Source organism: Mauremys reevesii, linkage group 10 (genome assembly GCF_016161935.1).
Source record: "Mauremys reevesii isolate NIE-2019 linkage group 10, ASM1616193v1, whole genome shotgun sequence".
Taxonomy (NCBI): Eukaryota; Metazoa; Chordata; order Testudines; family Geoemydidae; genus Mauremys; species Mauremys reevesii.
In genome coordinates, this window is record NC_052632.1 from 43,517,008 (window position 1) to 43,540,697 (window position 23,690).

General features: G+C 42.2%; 1 protein-coding gene and 1 long non-coding RNA gene across 11 annotated transcripts in view; both read left to right on the top strand.

The window, feature by feature from the left end:
* Window positions 1–23,690, top strand: part of NEO1 (neogenin 1) — a 498,809-nt gene that overhangs the window by 62,504 nt on the left and 412,615 nt on the right. The window lies entirely within an intron of this gene.
* Window positions 1–23,690, top strand: part of LOC120373505 — a 31,574-nt gene that overhangs the window by 2,506 nt on the left and 5,378 nt on the right. The window contains exon 2 of the long non-coding RNA XR_005585561.1: window positions 1,459–1,611. This is a non-coding gene — a long non-coding RNA (uncharacterized LOC120373505). The remainder of the gene's footprint in view (window positions 1–1,458; window positions 1,612–23,690) is intronic.

The following is a 23,690-nucleotide window of genomic DNA, read 5'->3' on the forward strand; positions in this document are numbered from 1 at the left end:
GGTTGAAAAGGCTAACAGAATATTAGGAACTATCAGTAAAGGGATAGATAATAAGATAGAAAATATCATAATGCCACTATATAAATCCATGGTGCACCAGGCCTTGAATACTGTTCTATTCTGGTCACCCCATCTCAAAAAGCATATAGTGAAACTGGAAAAGGTTCAGAGACAGGCAACAAATATGATCAAGGGTATGGAATGGCTTCCATATGAGGAGAGACTAAAAAAATTAGCATTGTTCAGTTTAGCAAAGAGACAAGGAGATGATAGAGGTCTATAAAATCATGAATAGTTTGGAAAAAGTAAACAGGGAAGTGTTATTTACTCATTCCAAAATATAAAAATCAAGGGTCACCAAGGAAGCCAGTAGGCAGCTGATTTGATACAAACAAGAGGAAGTACTTTTTCACACTATGCACAACAAATCTGTGGATCTCATTACCATAGGACGTTTTGATGGCTAAAAGTATAACTGGGTTAAAAAAAGAACTGGATAAGTTCATGGAGGATATGTCCTACAATGACTATTAGCCACAGTGGTCAAGGATGCGATCCCATGCTCAAGGTGACCCTAAATCTTTGACTGACAGAAGCCTGGAGTGTAAGACATGGGTAGATCACTCCATAATTGCCCTGTTGTGTATACTCTCCCTGAAGTCCCTGGTATTGGCCAGAGATAGGATACTGTGCTAATGTTCCGGCCCAGTATGGAAGTTCTTATGTTCTTCAGAAGAATTGCACATAAGTAACTTCTGTTGTCATCTGTGTTTCATTGATTTGAGCTAGCTCATGTGACTGAAAGGTAAGATCTTATATGGGATTGATGTCCTTTATGAAATTAGTTGGACATCTTAGTTCAGTTTTAGTGAACAGATGTGCACATAATCACTACAGAAAAAATTGGCACTAATTGTGTCCCTTGTTGCCATTCTTGGTAGAGGCCAAAGACCACGGAGAATGGACCACACTCTCACTTCTAAGGGTAGTTCCTTTATATCAGGGTTATGGGTTGGCAGGGACGTTTTGCTTGCATTGTTACTGTCTGTGCTGTATTTGTTCTGTGGACAGGGTTTCATTCTCAATTGTTGTCCAATTAGTATTCTTTAATGAGTCCTAATTCACATTTGAAGAAATAGCTTAAAGTAGCATTTAAGCATACTATATATAGGTACCATACAAAATATGTAATAAAACAAAATTATCTGTTTCGAAGTTCTTTTAGTTTCCTTTAAAATGCAAGTAAAACATTAACAATTGGGTAAACTAAACTAATCTTGATCTAGCATTTTAAGTTAAAAAAAAAAAAAAAAAAAACCCAAAACCATGATGGCTCTTAAAGTGGTGATTTCCATGAGACGTTAATTGGAAAAATCTGATAGCATAGCATTTTAAAATTTCATAATTTAAATCATCCCTGGAGTTTTATTAACTTAGTCTTCCTCCTGTGTGCATTAGGAATGTGACTTTGAAGTGGAAGTATGAATTTTGACATCCACCCTCTATTGCAAGTTTCCTGGGTGTTTAAGCATTTTGTTATAATGGCAGTCTGTTCACTGTGCTTTCCTTATATTGCGGCATATGGAAGTCACACTTTTATGTGCTAGAATGGTGAGTGTTATTACCTTAAACATTATGGAATCTTGTAGACAAATGTGGGGGTGATAAAATCAGGGGTTATGGTGAATTAGTGCATTAAACCCTGTGATGTGAACTATTTTGCCTTAGTTTCTACAGATTAAGTAATTATCTAGTTCATAACAAAAAGGGTTTAATTTCTAGTAGAATCCTTAAACTGAAGGCCTGATGCATTGACTTGCTGAATTTATTAACACACCTTGCATAGGGACTTGGATTTTTTTATATGTTACAACAAAATTATTTTTAATAAGCAACAAAAGATGTTGGTTAAGGCTGTGATTTTGACAAGAGCCATGACAGTCAAACTAAGGCTCCATAGTTGGGTATTAATGGAAAAGGACGGAGACACACACACACACACACACTTTTAATAGGATGTATTAGAGAGTAATAGAACACCCCATATACTATCACTACAATTGAAATTTCACCATAAGGAGATGGAAACTTTAAAAAATATTTTTTGTTCTTTTAATATTCCTGTAGTGACTGTCAGTGGCATTAGCCAGAATGTAACAAAAGTTTAATTCTTTGTGTTCTGTATGTAGGCTGAAAGGAGGGTGAAAGGTCCCAAAAATAGGAATAATGTGCTACTGTCTTAATGGAAAAAGAAAATGGTCTAACACTTACTCTCCATTTAAACAGAAATATATTTAAAGCTAAAATACCTTGGTAATGACAGTTGAAAAATATGGAGGACTGTGCTAAATATTTACATTTTACATTTAATATCCATATAAATCACTGTTTCAGTAGCACCCAGCCTCAGTTGTTGTGCAGGTTGGATGGTGAGTGAGTTAAGGAATCATTAGACTCCTGCCTCATTTACTGCAAAAGTTGAATGATCTGTAGTTAGGGCCGGATTAAATTTTTGTGGGCCCAGCTTCAAATGTATTTGTGGGGCCCTCATAGGGAACAATTGTAAAAAACAGGAGATTGGCACAGGAATTGTCTTTGACACAGCACATTTGTGCACAGGTTTTATTTACGATATTTACAAGTTTAAATTGCAGATGGAGGTGACTACCATGCTCCCTGGCCTCTGCATTCGTATAATGGTGGGGCCAGGGCAGCTGCATGCGCAGCACCCTTTCACTAGTGCTGTCCCTGGCCTGGCAGGGGCCCGAGAGCCCAGGGAGGAGGCGGGGGCTGCGCTGTCTGTGCGCAGGTGCCATGGGCTAGTCCAGCTGTCTGTGCGGCAGCCAGAAACCCCTGACCTGGGCCTGGGCACCACCTCCCACTCCCCCAGCTATGCCAAGTGATATGAGCTGCTGCAGGGAGCAGAGCCGGACACACTACCATGCCTCCTGCTTGCTGGCTGCCTCTGCCTGCTCTGCTCAGGGCAGACAGCTGCTGTCCTCCCCCCCCACACCTGACCCAGGATCATGGGCTCCTTCCCAAGTATAAACCCAGTACTGTGTGTAACGAGTGAGACAAGTAGTCTGATGCACCCTCCCTTATTCATTGTGGGAATTGGATGGTGTGTAGTGATTGAAGGAGAGGACGGAGCAGATAACAAATACATATTGAACATATGTCTTGTTCACTGCACATCATCCAACCTCCTCGCTTCATGAGCTGGGAATTTTGTGAATAATTAGTATGTAAATGTATGGCAAAAGAATCAGTGCATATGCACAAGGAAGAAGAGTTAAATTTGTATGGGCAACTTTAACTTTGCTCGTTGTCTCCCTCTTAAATAGGGCTGGCCAGAAAACAAGAATTCTGTTTTGCCAGTAATGTCAAGTCTTCAGTATTTGATTTTGTTCCACATCTAGACAAAAACCAGGGTGGATAAAAAATCAAGATCCATTATAGCTCAAAAATACCTCATCATGGAATAGGGATTACAAATTCTAATTCTATAGTATGAGGCAATATATTCCTGTAACGTTTAAGAAACATTTTGTAAATGATTTCCTTTAGTTCATGGATTAGGGACCCAATCTTATGGGGTTCCAGGGTCTTCTGTATAGATTATTTAGGTTTAATCTTTCTATCTCCCCAGTGGGACTCAGTGCTCAGTCTGGAAGATACCACCAGAGATGCTTAGTTTTGTAGTTCTCAAACTGGATTTGTGTCTCCAGAGATATGCTTGTTAACAGCAAAAATGTTTTTAAATATGTAGCGGTGAGAAATAATAGACCTCAACCCTGTTGTCCCTCTACAAATTTGTTTACAGAGTTAATCCCTTACCTCTCTCTAAAAGTGCAAAGTTTCAAAAAGTTCAATGAATAGAAGATTGTTGGGGGTGGAATAGATCTGGACAAGGAGAAGTATGGAGATAAATGTGAGAGGGGAGGAACAGGCAGTAGAAACGAAAGTGAAACTATTTGAGCAGCATATTCCAGAAGTCTTGAGGTCTTTCTGAGTGTAGCCTTCATTGGTATGGTAGATTTCAAATCAATGTTTTCCCCAGGGATTGAAATTAGGGGGGATGAGGACTGACGAGGGTTGAGACCATGAGGGCAAAGATGGGCTGTATGGCACCCCAGTAAAAACTGAAAAAAGTTTCCCAACCATTTTATTAGATTTAACTTGTCTTTTAAAATCATCACAAACATTAAAGTTGCATTAAACTCAAGCTTATTATGAAGCAGTACATCTACATCCTTCTTGGTTTCTTGCACTCTTTGGTGTCTTCTTGTGTGTCTGCCACTTCCAGTCCTTCATGATATGCTCATGATCAGGCAGAAGGCGACTTCTTTCAGAACACAAAATTTTATTCAATGAGGAAAAAGAATGCTGAACTGTAGCTGTTGTGACTGGGAGTAGCAAGAGATGAATTCCTACTTCTTTCATCCCAGGAAACATAGCACAAAGATTGGGTTGAACCACTTCTGATGATAAAGAAGTTTGAAGTTATATCATAGGATGAACAAATGAAGATTTTCCACTTTGTGTTCAAAATTCTCTGTTCTGTCCTGATCACATGGTAGCCCCATTGCTGATAGTGCCTCACTCCACTCAACTGTCAGTGTTTTATAAGCAGGCATCTGTAAAAGCTACGTGTAGGTTGAGTAGAATCCAGAAATCTATATTGTAGATTTGTTAGAATTAAGTCTGTACTTTTTCAGATGGCTTAACAAACACTTCTTGTCCCCTTCACTTAAGGAGTCAATATAAGTACCTTTATTAGTCAACTTCTGGACTGCTGAAGTCTTTGCTTCTTCCAGTACATTTTCAATGGATAGCTCTCTGATCCAAATGTAGCTTCTATTGCTGGACAAAGATCTACTACTGTTGTAGCAGATGCCTGGATGACATTATCTAATGACACAACGCGGTTTCAACAGTAGACTTACAAGAGAGAGAATGGTGATAGTCTTCTCTAAACTTAGTAACAAAAGTAGTCCACCAGCCTCACTACTCAGATCTGGCCTATCTTGTTGGATACTTTCCAAAGCTAGTAATAACAGTTGCAGTAATTTTAAGACAACAGCCAAGAATCGCTCATGAGAAAACCAGCAGGCTTTTCCAGGTTGGACTAATTTGAACTTCAATCCCGGTGTATCTTCTATTTGTTTTCCCCGATGTCCAGTTCTTTTGGACTGTTGCTGAAAAAAGAGAGTATAAAAAGCCATTAAATGTATGGCTTTTTAATGTCTTTTGAAGATTCTGCAGCTTGTACTAGCACTAGCTGGATTAGATGGCTTCTGCAGCGTGTATAGGAGAGATTAGGATTATACTTTTCTCTGAGCAAAGTTTGTACTCCAGTATATCTTCCAGAGAATTTTGTAGCTCCATCAAATGCACAAGCAACCATCTGTCTGGGGTTCAATTTACAAGCATTTAACTCCTCTAAGATGTCATAGATGCAGTTGATGCATCTACTGGCCTACCACGGACATCAAGATAATGTACACACTGACTTAATACTTGATGCCTCTTTGCATTGGTGCATTCATCAGCCATGTATGCACACATTTTGAGTATGGTGAGAGACTTCTTCACTTTTTCAGCTGCTGAGTCTTTCACTGTTGCACCCCATGACTCTAGAGAGTCAGCTGAGTTTTTTCAGAAAGATAGTGAGCATTTGCCAGTCTTGTTCGAAACCAGTGTCCAACTTCAGGATTAACAAGTAACAATGCACTTCACATTGACCTCCAGTTTGTAGTGTGTGGTATCTCTTGCTTAAATAGAAAGTATGATGCAACAGCCATGTTGGTTCACACAAACTGAATTGTGTCTCCAGCATTCTTAACAGCCTCATTAAGTTAATCTAAAATTGTCATTGACAGTGACGGGCTTATAAGGCTTTCTGCATGTTGATGCAGTCAAGAGACATGGTGTTTTTTGGCCTTTTCATATAGGTTGCCAGAATTGGCTTAGCTGATCAGTCTGGCAAACCAACCTCCTCTACTTTTACTATATAAATCCATGATTTGCCCACATCTTGAATACTGCATGCCGTTCTGGTCATCCCATCTCAAAAAAAAAATGTATTGGAATTGGAAAAGGTACAGAGAAGGGCAACAAAAATGATTAGGGGTGTGGAGCAAATTCCATATGAGGAGAGATTAAAAAGGCTGGTACTTTTCAGCTTGGAAAAGAGATGACTAGGAGGGGATATGCTAGAGGCTTATAAAATCTTGACTGGTGTGGAGAAAATTAATAAGGACGTTTTATTTTTCCCCTTCACTTGACACAAGAACCAGGGAGTCACCCAATGAAATTAATAGGCAACAAGTTTAAAACAAACAAAAGGAAGTATTTCTTCACACAGTCACCCATGGAACTTTTTGACAGGGATGTTGTGAAGGCCAAAATTATACGAGTTCAAAAAAGAACTAGATATGTTCATGGATGTTAGGTCAATCAATGGCTATTAGCCAGGATAGGCAGGGATGCAACGCCGTGCTCTGAGTGTCCCTAGCCTCTGTTCGCCAGAAGCTGGGTGTGGGCGACAGGGGATGGATTATTCCATGATTCCCTGTTCTGTTCATTCCCTCTGAAGCACCTGGAATAGTCACTGTCAGAAGACAGGATACTGGGATATTGGTCTGACCCAATATGGCTGTTCTTACATAAAAATTTATTATTAGATACAAAAGTTTAGTACAGAAACTCCCCAAGATAATGATCTCTTGAGATAGCAGTGGTGTGAGAGAATAAGCTTGGCAAATAATGCGTTTTAAAAATCTTGGCCTACTAGGGAAACAATTGATACATCAGGAAATGCACACACAGCAGAATACTTACAAGAAGTAGCAGTAAAAGCTATAACACACTGTGGGGAAAAAAATTCAAATGTCTAGTATGCAGCTTGGTCACAGACAATGCTGCAATGTATCCAAGATGAGAAGAAATTATTTAGAAGAAAGTGAAGAGTCCCAAGCTAACAACTTACAGTTGCAGTGCATATTTGATGCACCTCCTAGTCAAAGACTTCAGTGTTCCAGAAATAAAGGCTAATGTTGAAATTGCAAAATATTTCCATAACAGCCACTTTTCAGCAGCTGCTCTGAAAAAAGTGGGAGGAACCAAGCTCACTCTCTCACAAGACATGTGATGGAACTCAGTAGTGGACTGTTTTGAGCACTATATCAAGAACTGGCCTAATCGGATGACAGTTTGTGAACAAAATCATGAAAAAATAGATGGCATTGTCACAGCCAAAGTTCTCAACATTGGGCTTAAGAGAAATGTTGAACACCCTGAAGCCTATTTCTTTAGCCTTGAACAAAACGCAGGGAAATAGCATTGAAATTTGGAAGGAACTGAGTGAGATCTTAAAAGAGAAATATTCAATGACAGAGTTAAATTACAAGCATTAAAAAAAACAAAACGAATGGGACAAGCACTATCTCCAGCTCATTTTCGTGCAAATATTCTCAATACTCAGTACCAGGATCAAACCTTAACTGCTGAAGAAGAGGAGTTGGCTATGACATGAACATCCAGCAATCATCCCTCCATAATGCCAACTATAATAAACTTCAGAGCTAAGGGTGAACCATTCAAGAAATATGTTTGTTGATGATGCTTTAAAGAAAGTCACACCAGTGAACTGGTGGAAGTCACTGAAGCATGTGGATTCAGAGCCTGTTAAAGTGATAATCTCACTTTTAACAGCAGTAGCAGTAGCTGTAGAAAGAATATTTTCTTTCTTTGGACTATTTCATTCCAAATTGAGAAATCATTTGGGACCTGAAAAGGCAAGAAAGCTTGTTTTTCTTTCCCAGATTACGAACAAACAGGAAAATGAAGGTGAAGACGACTGAGTTAGCTTCAGAAGCCAATATTTTAAGTTTCTCATGTTGACCTGGCAGACATAGTTGATTTAATTTTTGTTTTGTTTTTTTAAATATTTAATGTAACTATTTTAATTAAAAACAATTTTAACAAAAACAAACCTGATTTTAAAAAAACGTGAAAGTTTAACAATTCAAAAATTCATATGCTTGTTTTGTTAAAATATTATGTTTGCTGTTGAAGAAAGAAATCTAGAATATATAATGTTGTTTTAGTTAAATAAAACAATTTAAATGTCTGTCTGGGGGTGATCTTCTCCTAATACAGCATGGCAAGAAAATCCTCCAAATATTAATGATTAACCTGTTGAATTGGAGATAGTTCACCTTCCAATGACTTCATAAATATCTGCTTCAGTTACCTTTGGTAAATGAAATAACCAAACAAGCATTCATTTTTCTGATATAGCTGTAAAACTAATCTGAAAAGTTTTCAAAATAAATCACTTAAAAATGTATAGTGTGTATTTTCTAAAAATGAAACCTACGGTCTATCTATGGGTTATGAAGAATTTGTATTAAGGTTATAACAACCACCTAATGCATTTTTATGTAGAAATCGAGATTAAACCGAATCTTCCTGACTAGTGATTTAAATCATGATTTAAATTGAAATCACATCCATCCCAAGAAAAAGCAAGACCTTTTTAAAATGTTTTTTGTGAAAACCAGAATGTGCATGAGCAAGGCTGACTCTAGATTAGCGAATACTGTGTTGGTTAGGGTACTCAGTTAGGAAGTGGGATGCCTGGGTTCAAGTCCCTGCTCTGCCTTTATTGCTATAACCAGCAACATTAACCTACTGTGTAATAATATATAATATTGGCTGTTTACCTTCCTGACAAGTTTTGTCAAAACTGATGTGTTTCTGCTAAGTTTTGTTTTTGGCAAATTGGCATTTTCTGATTTAAAATATTTAGAAAAAAAATTGACCATTTGAAGCGCTAATGTTCTCTTAATGTAGTTTTTTTTGTATGTAATAGTAATCTTCAATATTTTTCTCACCCATATGAGTTCTGACTGTACAGAGCAGTTGGATCATATGGCAGGGTTTGGAGTCCTTACATAGTTTTCACATTGGTTCTGATTCATATGTTCAGAATGGGATAATAACACAGTGCTACAGACTTGTAAGCCCAGTTAGGCTCTGAGAGAATACAGAAAACCCTCCAGGAACAATTTTTTGGTAACCAGAGGGGGGAATGCGTATGTGTAGGTAGGTTTTCACGGCCATTGGTGAAAGGATTGGGATTTACTCCAGTTGGGGTTTTTTCTTATTATAAATTGTTTTGTGCATCTATCCCTTGTGAATAAAGCCTTGAGGAAGAGACTTTGCTGAATGATTTTTTTTTTACTGCTTAACTAGCAGATTTCTGTCTTCCATTTTGGACTGTGCATAGACTAATCACTAACCAAATTCCATTTTTAAAATCCATATTTTGTGTGTGTGTGGAACAAGAATGGCGATACTGGATCAGACCAAAGGTCCATCTAGCCCAGTATCCTGTCTGCGGCAGTGGCCAATGCCAGGTGCCCCAAAGGGAGTGAACCCAACAGGTAATGATCAAGTGATCTCTCTCCTGCCCTCTGACAAACAGAGGCTAAGGACACCATTTCTTACCCATCCTGGCTAATAGCCATTAATGGACTTAACCTCTATGAATTTATCTAGTTCTCTTTTAAATGGATAAACTGTGTTTGGACTAGTTACTTATACACTTTATTAAATGCAAATTTAGTTGTTTTAAGAAGAAAAACGCCTCTGTTTGGAGACATTTACAAATTCAAGTCTGGAGTAATTTTTATATCAATTAAGCTCCCATAGAGAGACATGAAAGGAAAGAATATTAATTATAGTGGTGAGAATAGTACCACTGATACTTTGATTATGAAGTCAAGGAAGACTTTAGATGTACAGTCTCATGATTTTAAAAATAAAAATCTGTTGAAATTTCAGAGGAATACTAGATATGTTAAACTATGCTATGATTATGAATGTTTATAGTTTACACCTTGTCTGACTTCTCTAATGAAACTTTGTCATTGACATTGTAGAGCTCAAATTTGCTTCAGATGAAAAGAACCTTTCTGTTAGCAGTGTCCAGTAACGCATTTTTAATCTTCATGGTTGAATCAAAATCCTCCAATGCAGTAAAGCAGGCTCATTTATTACAATATACCACTGAGTATTGGCTGCACCTAAGAATTCAATGCCAATATTAGTGATTTTTGGTTGGGATTTTCAGAAGTGTCTAAGTGATGAGCACAAATCCCATAGAGAGTTAAATACCTGTCTGACATTTCCAATTCTAATTATATTCATGAGTCCCTTGATTTTTAGGATCTGTTGCTTGTGGACAAACTTCTGTAACGAGCAATTTTCTGGTTTTATCAGGCTAATCTAATACATAACTACACATAGAATCACAATATACTGGATCCCATGCTTGACCCATCACTCCCTTTAAAAAAAAAAAAAAAAAAGCAAAAATCAGGTGAGAGTAGTAGAAGTGCTGATAACTATTTTTTTAGCAGTGTTGCTGTCTGATATTAGAATCTTAACATGTTGTTTTCCTAAAATGTCTTCATTTGGAGTGCAACCAGCAAATAAAGTGCAGAATAGGGGAACAGAATAGTTCCAAAGAGTAAGAAAAGCAGTTAACAGGTTAAATGTTCTTTAAGCAATTTCACATGTCCATTCTACTGTAGGTATGTGCATGCCTCGTGCACAGTTGAAGACTTTTTCCCTCAGCCATGCAGGTATAAAGGGCAGCGTGGCTCCTGCCTCCCTTCTGTTCCTTCCTACCACCAGTGACAGTTGGAGCTGTGATCCTTGTATTTGCCAGTCTTCCCTCTTTTTAATGTGTATATTAGTACCTATAGTGGTAGTTTTTAGTCTATTATGTTTGTACATAGTTGATATAAGAGTAAGGTTACAGTAGTTTTTTCTAGAGTGGGATCACCAGTTCCTGTTTAGGTACCGGGCTCGGTATGCACGAATGCCTTGCTCTCTTGGCTTCAAGGCCTGTCCTGCCTCTTATGTAACAAGTTTATGGCAGTGAGCAACCCACACCCAGCTGCCTTAACTGTCTGGGAGAGGTGCTTGTGATTGACAAATGTCACATTTGTATAGGGTTCAAATCTCAATCAGAGAAGGACAGAGGTGCCAGACATATATTGCCTTTATATAAATCTATGGTATGCCCACATCTTGAATACTGTGTGCAGATCTAGTCGACCCATCTCAAAAAAGATATATTGGAATTGGAAAAGGCACAGAAAAGGGCAACAAAAATGATGAGGGGAATGGAACAGCTTCCATATGACTTTTTCAGCTTGAAAAAGAGACGCCTGGAAGGTGTGGGGGGGGATATAATAGAAGTCTATAAAATCATGACTGATGTGGAGAAAGTAAATAATGAAGTTTTATTTACTCCTTCTCATAATGCAAGAACTAGAGGTCACCAAATGAAATTAATAGTCAACTGGTTTAAAACAAACAAATGGAAGTATTTCTTCACACAGTGCACTGTCAACCTGTGTAACTCTTTGCCAGAAGATGGTGTGAAGGCCAACAAGGTTAAAAAAAAGAACTAGATAAGTTCATGGAGGATAGGTCCATCAATGGCTATTAGCCAGAATAGGCAGACATGGTGTCCCTAGCCTCTGTTTGCCAGAAGCTGGGAATGGGCGACGGGGGTTGGATCACTTGATTATTACTTGTCCTGTTCATTCCCTCTGAAGCACCTGGCATTGGCCACTGTCAGAAGACAGGTTACTGGGCTAGATGGACCTTTGGTCTGACCCAGTATGGCTGTTCTTATGTTCTTGTGTCTCAAGTACCTGTTTATGGAGTCTGTGCTTCGCCCTCCATTGGAACGTTCCCACTCGGAATGGGTACTGAGCACGTCTGAATTGATTAGTAGTGCTCCCTCAATGACTGAGTCAAGAGTCAGATCCTTGTCGCCAGTACAGAAGAAGAGACAGTGTAAGTGTAATCATCAGATTTTGAAGGCACTGAGTGGAGGCAAGGACTTGGATGTGCACTTAAAGAAAAGATACCCCCAGACACAGTCCATAAGGCAGTAGGGATTGCTGACTCCACAGCTTAGGAAGGGTCCATTGAGCCCAATACCTGATGGGTCCGTGCACAGTAGTGCTGCAGAGTCAGGAGCCTTTTCTGGTACCATCTATGCCTAAGGCTTTTAAGGCTGCCTGAGAGTTGCTGAACTTGTTGGTGCCAGTGTACCCTACATTTTAGGACTCCTGCATGGTACCAGCATTGTAAATGCACACTCCTGTGGTCTTAGCTTCAGCCTCAGAGCTCTGTTTGGTACCGGTGTCTGCTACAGTGGCTGCACCTCTCCATATGGTTTCATCTAGGGAGAAGCCAGCAATGATCTGGCTGGTACCACCATCTCCAGACTTAGTCAATCTCCCTAGTACCGATGGAATCAGTTCTCCTGTGATCTGAGGAAGTGGACTCCAAGGTCAGATCATGTGTGTCTTGACCTGAGCGTGCCCAGCAGCTCCAGTGGGGTGCCTGCCCACCGTACTACTGGCCGCATCCTCAGCACCCTCAGGACCAATGCTCCCTTTGTGCCCTTCTGCATTGGCTAAGTGACATGAGCTGCTGCAGCAGGGTCATAGTCTTTCCTTTCCCAGTACTGGTACTGTGCAGGGGAATTGCAAGCACAAGACTCTCCTGTGGAGGAATTGGAGGAGGGGCCTCCTCAACACTTAACCTCCTTTTCTTCTTTGCTTGATGAGGTGGTAGTGACAGAGTCTACTTCTCCCCCTCCTGATGATTTCAGAGCTCATCAAGACTTGTTGATGAGGGTGTCTGCAGCTGTGGATATCCAGCCAAAAGGCATGCAGGAAAGATTTTACAGGTGTATAGACATTTTATCCTCTGTGGGACCCTTTAAGGTGGCTCTCCCTATTAATGAGGCTATCCTGGAACCTGGTAGGGTTTTATGGCAGACCCCATCTTCCTTGCCTCCCACTGCTAAAAGGGTGGCGAAAAGATACTACGTCCCTTCACATGTTGCCAGAAGTTGCGAGTGGGTGACAAGGGATGGATCATTTGATGATTACTTGTTCTGTTCATTCCCTCTGTAGCACCTGACATTGGTCACTGTTGGAAGACAGGATACTGGGTTGGATGGACCTTTGGTCTGACCCAGTATGGCCAGTCTTGTGTTCTTACCGGGGTTTGAGCACTTCTATAAACACCCTTCTCCAGGATCCCTGCTAGTTGCTGTTGCAAACAAAAAAGAGAGGCAGGGACAGAGGGCATCCGGTCTTAAAGGAAAAAAAGCAAAAAAACCCACCTAGATCTGTTTGGTGGGAAGATTTATTCCACAGGAGGCATACGGTTTAGGATTATGAACCAACAGGCTCTGCTGGGTCAACACAGTTTTAGCCTGTGGGATAATATCAAGAAGTTTTAAAGGAAAGCTTCTGCACAATGCAGAGCAGGAGGCTATGGTCGAGGAGGACATATTACTTGCTAAAATAACATTTCAAGCAAGCCTACATGCAGTAGACTCTGTGGCTTGAGCTATAGCTTCTGCCATCACTGTGCGGTGTTCATCTTAGCTGCAGTTGTCATGCCTTCTGCTGGAGGTGCAGCCAATCATTCAGGGCCCCTCACTCTTCTGATAAGATGGATGAGAGGCTCCTTAATCTTAAGGATTCAAGGGCAACCCTTAAGAGTCTGGGGATTTATACACCAGTGACAAAAAGATAACTGTTCTGCCTACAGCAGTCCCAATGCTTTCAGCCCTTCATGCCTAATACCCATGGACTTGTCCAAAAAGAGGGGAAGAAGTTGCAAGAGATGCCCTCCTCCTCCCCACTCTTCTGCAGCTGCTAGTTCATCTAGTCAAACTGTCTCCTCCTAAATAATCATTTTGACCTGTTGGTCAAGAACAGTTTACCACTTCCCTGAGTAGCATCCTTCCCACCCCAATTTTTGCAAACTGCCTGTCCCACTTCTGAAGTGCTTGGTCCCATATCACCATGGATCAGTGGGTGCTAAGCACAGGGGAACTGGTATACACCGTTCAATTTATTTTTATCCCCTCTTCCTACCCTCTTGCCCATCCCTCTTCAGGAACCACTCTCATGAGATTGTCCTGCTTCAGGAGGTCTCTCCTGCTCATGGGGGCCATACAGGAAGTTCCCATGTTATTCAGAGGAAAGGGATTTTATTTCTGGTCCTTCCAAATCCTGAAGGTTGGGGGGTGATGGGGAGGGGTTGTCAGGCTTATTTTATATCTAAGGTAGCTAAACAAGTTCCTAAAGAAAACAAAATTCTGGATGGTTACCCTAGTGCAGGGGTCAGCAACCTACGGCATGCGTGCCAAACACGGCATGCAAGCTGATTTTGAGTGGCACGCTGCTGCGGTCCCGGCTCTCAGCCCCCCCTCCTCCCCCGCCCACCACTCTCCCCATGTGGGGGCAGGAGGCAAAAGCTTGGTCCTGAGGAAGCCAAGCTTCCCCCCCTCCCCCGCTTCTTCCCCCAGCATGGTGCTTTCCTGCCCCATCCCCTCTCCTTCCCTGCACCAATCAGCTGATCACCCTTGCGAGGGGGAGTTGGGAGAGTGGCAGCGTGCTCACAGCTCTATAGAGGAGGCAGAGAGAGGTAGGGACAGGGCCTTGGGGAAGGGGGTGGAGCAGGGCATATCCCTTCCAGCCCCCTGCCATGAGCCGCTCAGGGCAGGGGGCTGGGAGCACCCCTACAAGCCGAGCACCCCAGCCCTCTACCCCCACACCCAGCCTTCTTCCCTGCACCCCCCACACCCTCTGCCCTGCACCCTGACCCCCCAATGCCCTCTGCTCTGACCCCTGAACCCCCCCCACACCCAGCCTTCTTCCCTGTACCCGCATCCCCCCACTGCACTGTGCCCGGACCCTGAACCTCCCCACATCCTGCCTTCTTCCCTACATCCCCCACTGCCCTGTGCCCTGACCCCTGAACCCCCCACACACCCCGACTGCCCTCTGCCCTGCACTCCCACAGCCCCCATTGTTCTGCCCTGAACCCCCCCACACACCCAGCCTTCTGCCTTACACCCCCCAGCCCTCTGCCCTGACCCCTGAACCCCCCCACACCCAGCCTTCTGCCCTGGCTCCTGAACCCCTCCCTCAGGTATGGGGTCCTGGCCGTAGGCCCCGCTCAGCCCACTGCCGGCCTAGGTGAACAGAACCCCAGGCTGGCAGCGAGCTGAGCAGGCTGGCGGCGTAAGATCAGCATTTGAATTTTAAATGAAGCTTCTTAAACATTTTGAAAACCTTGGTTACTTTACATACAACAATAGTTTAGTTATATAATATAGACTTATAGAAAGAGACCTTCTAAAAATGTTAAAATGTATTACTGGCACGTGAAACCTTAAATTAGAGTGAATAAATGAAGACTTGGCACACCACTTCTGAAAGGTTGCCGACCCCTGCCCTCGTGTCTATTATCCCTTCCTTAGATCCTGGTATGTTGCTCTCAACGTAGGACACTTATATTCATAGATCATAAAATATCAGAATTGGAAGGGACCTCAGAAGGTCATCTACTCCAACCCCCTGCCCAAAGCAGGACCAATCCCCAGACAGATTTTTACCCCAGCTCCCTAAATGGCCCCCTCAAGGATTGAACTCTCAACCATGATTCTAGTAGGCCAATGCTCAAACCACTGAGCTATCCCTCCCTGCGTATGGCAATTCACCAGAGCCACTGAAAGTTTCTCAGATTCTTGATCAACAAATCTCTCTACCAAGTCACAGTATTGTCTTTTGGCCTGTCAACAGCCTCTCATATATTCATGAAATGCATGACTGTAGTAGTGGCATTCCTGTGAAGGTTGGGAGTCCATGTATTCCCTGACCTAGATGACTGGCTAGTAAAGAGGCCAGTCCCTGTCTCAGGTGCTCTCCAGCATAGCTACTATCCAGTCCTCTTTCAGTGTGGTAGGGCACTTAATACAGAGAAATCTATTGATTCCTGTTTTAAAAAATAGAATTTATTGGGGCAGTCCTTGACTCTACAAAGGCCAGGGCTTTCCTGCTGGAGCTGAGGTTCCAAACAATGCAGGTCATTGTTCTAGATCTAAAGGTTCTCCTTGTCACTATGATTTGAAGCTGCCTCAAACTTCTAGGACACATGGCAGTGTGTACTTATGTGGTGCAGCATGCCAGATTGCACTTCAGAGAACTACAGGATTGGCCAACTTTGGTGTATTTACTGGCCATTGTCATATACACATGGTGGTTCAAGTATGTACTCAGGTTTTGTCTTGCCTGAACTGGTGGGTAGAATCTTGCAAATGTTTGTGAGGAAGTTCCCTTTGCCTTATAACAGATACACTCTCTAATCACAGATGAAGTGGATCTGGGTTGGGGAGCTCACTTAGGTCCCCTTCAAGATCAGGGCCTTTGGTCTAATTCTCCACATAAATATGAGGGAATTTTGGGCCATCCATTTGGCTTGCACAGCATTCCTTCCACATATCAAGGGTTGGACCTTGTTGTTGCTCACAGACAATACAGCAGCCATGTTCTATGTAAACAAACATAGGGAGGGGCTGGTCGACCAAGTTATGCCAGGAGGCAAGCCTCCCTTGGAATTTCTGCATTGTCAGTTCCATCAGCCTCAAAGCTGCTTACCTTCCAGAAGTTCAGAACACTCTCTGGCAGCCCATAGGTCATTCGCAGGTCACCACCACAAGTGGTCTCTTTTCCCTGATGTGTCCAGATCCAATTTTTCAGTGGTGGGGTACTCCCTAAGTTGACTTGTTTGCTCTTGTTGTACACAGTAGTCATGTTTATTCCTTAGTGGGGAGCAGCCCACTTTCACTGACATGCTTTCTTTCTACCCTAGTCAGAAGGCCTGCTGTATGCCTTCCCTCTAGTTCTGCTCCTACCCGAAGTGTTGTCCAAAGTCAGGAAAGATTCTGAACACCTTATTCTAATAACCCCAAGATGGCCCCATCAATAATGGTTTTCAGTTCTACTAGCCCTGTCAGTCAGATCTCCACTGTCTCTCCCGAGAGAAGTGGATGTGATCTCCCAGGACCATGGCTGTCGTCATCATCTTAACTTCAGGCTCCCCATCTGACAGCGTGGATGCTTCAGGCTGACAATCTCAAAAGGAGATTGCTCTCTAAGGGAATGCAGGAAATTTTGCTCAATAGTAGAGAGCATTCAACTGGGTCTACTTATCTTGCCAAATGGAAGAGATTCTCCATTTGGTCCATGCAAAGAAATGTCTCCTCAATCTCCATTTATCGGACCTTGGACTATCTCTTGTTTCAGAAACAACAAGGGTTAGCTCCTAATTCCATCAGAGTCCCTTTGGTGGCTATCTCAGTTTTCCACCCTCCTGTGGATAACTGATCAATTTTTTTCAAACTCTGTGTCTATCAGGTTTCTAAAGGGATTGCACAGATTATACCTACAGGTACATAGCCCAGTTACACAGTAGAGCTTAAATTTAGTTTTAGCAAAGTTGACTGGTCCCCCATTTGAGCTGCTAGCGACTTGTTCCCTGTTACATTTGTCTACGAAGGTAGCTTTCTTGGTTGCTATAACTTCAGCCAGGAGGGTAGGGGAGCTGCAAGCTTTAGTATTGAAGCCTCCTTATACAATCTTCTTTAGGGACAAGGTTTTTCTTTGACTTCACCCAAAATTCCTGACTAAAGCGGTGTCAGTTTTTTACATTAATCAAGCAATTTATTTACCATTTTTCTTTCTAAAGTCTCATTTGAGTAAATGGGAAGAAAAGCTCCATGCTGTGAATGTTAGAAGAGCTTTGGCTTTTTACCTAAATCAAACTAGGCCATTCAGATCTTCATCTCAGCTCATTGTTGCGGTTTCAGACAAGAGTAAAGGGCCACCCATTATCCACTCAGAGGACCTTTTCCTGGATTTCCATCTGTGAAGGCTGATTTCCCCACTCTGGCACTTAGAGTGCAGAAGGTGGGGGCCGGCAAGGATTCTAAAAATTAATATTGGCCACTCCAGGCTTACATTAAACTCCCAAGGTTACAGCTTTTCTCTGACCTTGGATTGGTTGATGCTGCCACCACCCAAGTGCAGAACCCCTCTGAGAGCCTAGGAAGGCACACTTGGGAATTCCTTCCTGTGGGGTACCCTCAAGCCCTTTCACCACCCAGCACTCGAGCTATTGCTAGATTTTAAAAGAGCAACTGCAAGGATTAAGCACCAAGAATAGCTTTCTTGATGTCCAACTTAAAGGTTACAAGCAAAACAAAAGCACCTGGGTTTAGCACAGAGGAATCCACAAGCCATAAAGAAATAAAAGGGATAAACCTAATCACGTCTTCCTAGACATTTCCTGATCTACTTATATAATGGTTTTAAATGAGTAGTTTCTAGGTATGATACTGATGATTTTTTCATACCTGACCCAAGCTTCTTACAACATTACTTTGTCCTGTCCTTCTCTCCTGGAGAACAACCACAGACAGACAAAAGGGGGGAGTCCTGTTTCAATTTTAAAAAGTTCTAGCCTTCCCGTTGGTTCTTTTGGCCAGGTGCCCACTCACTTCCTTTTACCTATGCATAGCAGTGAGACTTTTTAACCCTTTACAGGTAGAGCAATTAGAGAACAGCTACTAAGAGGGATTTTATAGCTACTGACTGGCTGGCTACCCCCCCTTCCCTTTCATGTATCACACTGGCTGTATTTGTTTATGCTACCAATTGGCTGATATTGCATCTCCATATAAAGTGGTAGCTCATTCAATCAGGTCACAGACAGATTCTGTGGCTTTTCTGCCCATCCTGGATATTTGTAAGGCAGCAACCAGGTTCATAGAATCATAGAATTTGAGGGTTGGAAGGGACCTCAGGAGGTCATCTAGTCCAACCCCCTGCTCAAAGCAGGACCACTCTTCAGACAGATTTTTGCCCTAGATGGCCCCCTCAAGGATTGAGCTCACAATCCTGGGTTTAGGAGGTCAATGCTCAAACCACTGAGCTATCCCTCCCCCCATGGTTGTCTGTCCATGCCTTTGCCTTTTACTATGCCATCTCTCATCGGTCTAGCGACAATGCCAGATTTGGACAAGTAGTCCTACAGTCCTTATTCAAGTAGACTCCGAGCCCACCTCCAGCTCAGACTGCTTGTGGAGGTGGAATGGACGTGTGGAATCACTACAGTGGAATGGACATGTGCAATCACTCAAAGAAGAAACAACTGTTACCTGCCTTTCTGTAACTGTTGTTCTTTGAGATGTGTTGCACGTGTCCATTCCATGAACTGCCCGCCTTTCCTCTCTATACTAGTCTTTTTCTAGTAGGAAGGAACTAAGGTGAGTTGGGGGCAGCACTGCCCTTTATACCTATGTGCAGTGGTGTTTGGCAACAGAAAGTGTTCATGCTGCCCCAGTGGTACTGCTGAGGGAATAATCTCCAGCTGTACATGAGACGCGCGCACACACAGTGGAATGGATGTGTGCAATGCATCTCAAAGAACAACAGTTACAGAAAGGTAGGTAACCATTTTTTTGTGGAAATTGGTGCTCTGGATAAGGGGTGGAGATGATAGTGGGTGGGCAATGGAAGCTGAAGGAATTGTTGGAGTGGAGAGAAAGGAGAAGAGTCTGAATAGAGAAATCAGGAGGAGGATAGGGAAAGCATGACAGTTCTCTTTCATAGATGAAGGTCAGAAGGGAACCTTTGGATCATATAGGATGAGATTAAGTCACATTTGCTCCCTCCTGATTTGGGGCTGGCATGGCATAACTGAGGCAGCCCTCTGGAGGGCCACCTAAATTATGTCAACCTGTCCTTGGCTGCCTAGAGGCAGCAGCACTGCCCAAAATCTCTAATGCTATGCACTGTGGCTCCACTCCCTTCTCAGCTCTGCTCCTGGCATGCCTCACTATACTGGAGTTTGCATTGGTGTCCTTGGGAGACATCGTGCAGCTTTCTTCCTCAGTTCCTGTATTGGGGGAATTCTCCCCTGGCCAGATTAGCCTTTTTAAAGTCTTTTCATGCTTCTCTGGTCCTCTTACCTGATTATAAAAGGGAGCAGGAGTAGTAGGAAGAATGTCACCCACAGGCTAATCATCTGTTTAATTTCACTTAGTGAGACTTGCATCAACCTCGTAAATTCTGAATTAACTAGAGCATAACTTTTAGAAAGATATCCATTTGAGGGCAGTGAGTCTTTCTTTCAAAGCAAGATGAGGGGAGGCTTGGTGCTCCAAGCCCCCCTCCCCCATTTTTGTTTGTGCATTTTGAGATTTGAATTTATCCTGAGTCATGCATGTAAATTAAGGCTATATGCCTTGGACTTTCCTTAACAATTCAGTCATCAAATAATAGACAAAAGACATGTAACTTAAGAAAAATCTTTTAAAGACAATATAATTATTTCTTAGGTGCCAATACCGTTTGCATGTATGGAATCATTTGGGATATATTGGTGCTTAGTCAGTTTTCAGCAAGTAAAATAGAGGCAACTTGACCTGAGATGCCTTTTAGAAACCGAAATGTGAGACAACCAAGAATGTTTAAATATTTGAAATTCAAAAGGCTGATCTTAACTCAAGCATAAATAGTGGGTTATTTCAGGTCTGAAAATGCAGTAGCATACTAGTTTAGATGTTCTCTGTAAAAGTATACGGAATGTCTACCTGACATGAAGAATTTTTGTAAATAAATCCAGTAAAATATCCTGAAAGTGAAAGATATTAATTTTGTTTTACTTAGATGCAGAATTTGCTGAAATCTCTAGGTGATCTGGGTGAAAATAGGCAATGTATTTATCAAGTGCAGTGTTCTTCATTGCAAGGCCTGCGAGCATAAGTTCCCTCTAAGCTGCGCGGCTGCACAGTAGGCTATAAATAGCCACGCAACAGCTCTAAAGGGCCACGCAGCAGGGACCTGGAGAGGAAGAGGTAGGGAGTGGGTGGGAACTCAGGAGGGGAGCAAGTTGGGGCTTGCAGAGCTGCTGTGGGCCTGGCCCCAGAGCTCCCTGCTACTGGGAGGGAGGGAGGGGAGAAGGGAGAGGGCCCCTTCACCCGAAGCTCCTGTGCTGCCTGCCAGCATCGGGGAGAGAGGACCCCTTCCCTGGAGCTAGCTGCTGGTGGCAGGGAGAGGGCTGGGGGGAGTCCTCTGGCCCCAGCCCCTGGGCAGCCTGCCTGCACCTCAAACTCTTTATCCCTGGCCCCACCCCAGAGCCTGCACCCCCAGTCAGAGCCCTCTGCCCCAGCCCTGAGCCCCCTCCCATACTCCAAACCTTTCATCCCCAGCTCCACCCTAGAGCCCTCACTCCATCCTCTGCCCTACCCGGGGCTACCTCTCACAGTCCGAACCCCTCAGCCCCACACCATGTGGCTCTCACATTGGAGGTTTTTTGCAAAAGTGGTCCCCCCTTCAAAAATAGTGAAGAGCACTGATCAAGTGCATGAGAGGGTCACCAAGTGAAAATTAGAGACTTTACTTAATATTTTTTTGTTTATGCCAAGCATTTAGCATCTAAAAATACTTTCTAAGGAGTGATATGAAAATTTAAAATGATTATCTTCAAAAGTAACCTCCCTTTTATGTGTGCACTCACAGTGGCTCCTGTCATAAACCGTTTTCTACATTGTTGTCTTTTTCAAATATTTATGGTGATAGAAAAATAATCATGAGGCTGGTTTTCTTACAGGCAACTAGAACTTCATAGCTATGATTTCGTTGGCAGGCTGGAAATCAGGCTGAGGACAAATACTTAATTGAATAATTTGACATTCAAGAGGATGACCTATTGATGTCATTCCATAGTGTTTGACAGGTCAGGAATGAATCTTTAGTTGATGAGTATCAGGCTGAATTAAACTTCTAGTTTAAAGCAAGCTTTGCTTGAAAAAATTGGAAATAGTTATGTGTATTATGAATGAATAATAAAATCACTGTTTACATGTCTTTTCCTACAGTATATTCATTCTTCATGATAAACTACTAAAAAAATTAATACTTTGAGTGTATCCATGCTGGGGTTGCCAGTTCTGATTGGACATATTCCTGGAGGTTTCATCCCGTGACATAACCTTTCATTAAAGATTCATCTTTAATTCCTGGAGACTCCAGGACAATCTGGAGGGTTGGCAACCCTAATCCATGCCTCCACTCTCATTCAAATATGCTGGGCACAACAAGACCTAAGATTATCTACTCTCATTTTAAAGTAAAATTCCTCAAGGTGACTTCCTCTTTGAACACTTACTCATAGGCCTCTTTTCCTCTCTGGATTTTAACTAATTAATTTGGCCTAACTAAAGATGATTTTTTTTTCTTTTGAAACTCTTCAGAAAATCACTTTCCTTTTTCTGGTCAAATAATTTAGCTATCATCTCAGCAAGACAAATATTGGAATTGATATGCCTCTCCATAGAGACTCAAATTACAAATTCACGTACATAAACTGGTTTTCAGGACTAATTTCAGCTTCAATCACTAAGTGCTTTTTGAACAGGAGTACTTGTGGCACCTTAGAGACTAACAAATGTATTTGAGCATAAGCTTCCGTGGGCTACAGCCCACTTCATTGGATGCATGTAGTGGAAAATACTATTTCCCCATGCTTATTTCCACCCCCCCCCCCCTACAGTTCCTCACATCTCCTTGTCAATTGCTGGGAATGGGCCATTTTCATTACCACTACAAACAGTTCTTTTTCTCTCCTGCTGACACACAGAGAACATGAAACAATGGGTGTTACCATACACACTATAAGGAGAGTGATCAGTTAAGGTGAGCTATTATCAGCAGGAGAGAAAAAGAACTGTTTGTAGTGGTAATGAAAATGGCCCATTTCCAGCAATTGACAAGGAGATGTGAGGAACTGTAGGGGGGTGGGAAATAAGCATGGGGAAATAGTATTTTCCACTACATGCATCCAGTGAAGTGGGCTGTAGCCCACGAAAGCTTATGCTCAAATAAATTTGTTAGTCTAAGGTGCCACAAGTACTCCTGTTCTTTTTGTGGATACAGACTAACACGGCTGCTACTCTGAAACCTGTCTTTAAGTGCTTTTTAATTTTTTTCCTCAAGATCACAGGAGTTGTTTCTTACATTGCATGTTGTTAATTCAGAACTCACCCAAAAGAAACTCTGTGGCAAAACATGGATGACTGTAGGGTTGTAAAGATGTACACTAGCCAGACTGCAGAATTCTGAAGTTCTCTTCCTCTAGAATCCAGTGGTCAGAGCCAAAAGATCTGTAAGTCTCCCATTGTCAGCTAACTCTGATAATTATAGAGGCTTCCACACCGAGTGTCCTTAAAACAAATTATCTGAAATCAACAGAAACTTTGTGGGCCCAAAACATTTAATGTCGCCTGTGCTGAGATGCAAGGTGGCTACCTTGCCTGGCCAGTGGTCTCTTGTTTCCAAAATATGTTAGATTTTCAAATTTTTTCAAGTGCAGCATTCAGTGGGTGGCAGTGCACATCATAAGGCCTTGCTAATTCCTGGCTTCTTTCTATTTATATAGGAATTGGAGCTGCTATAATATGAACACTGTATTTGAATTGGTTCTTTAGTTTAGTAAGGGGCTGTAAGAAAAAAACAAGCAGGAAGGAAAGGAATGGGTCAAGATAAGCCACTTCTCTGCAAACACTTGAGGGTTGTTAAGAGATATTGCCAGGGCAGGAAGAAGTATGCGTGTGCTGGTGATCAAAAGAATTGTGGCACATTTGAAAAGGAACACTCTCTTTTAGGAGAAGGAAGATTTGTTTCTGAGAATCAAGATTGAGAGAGACACTCTGCAGGTGTCTACAG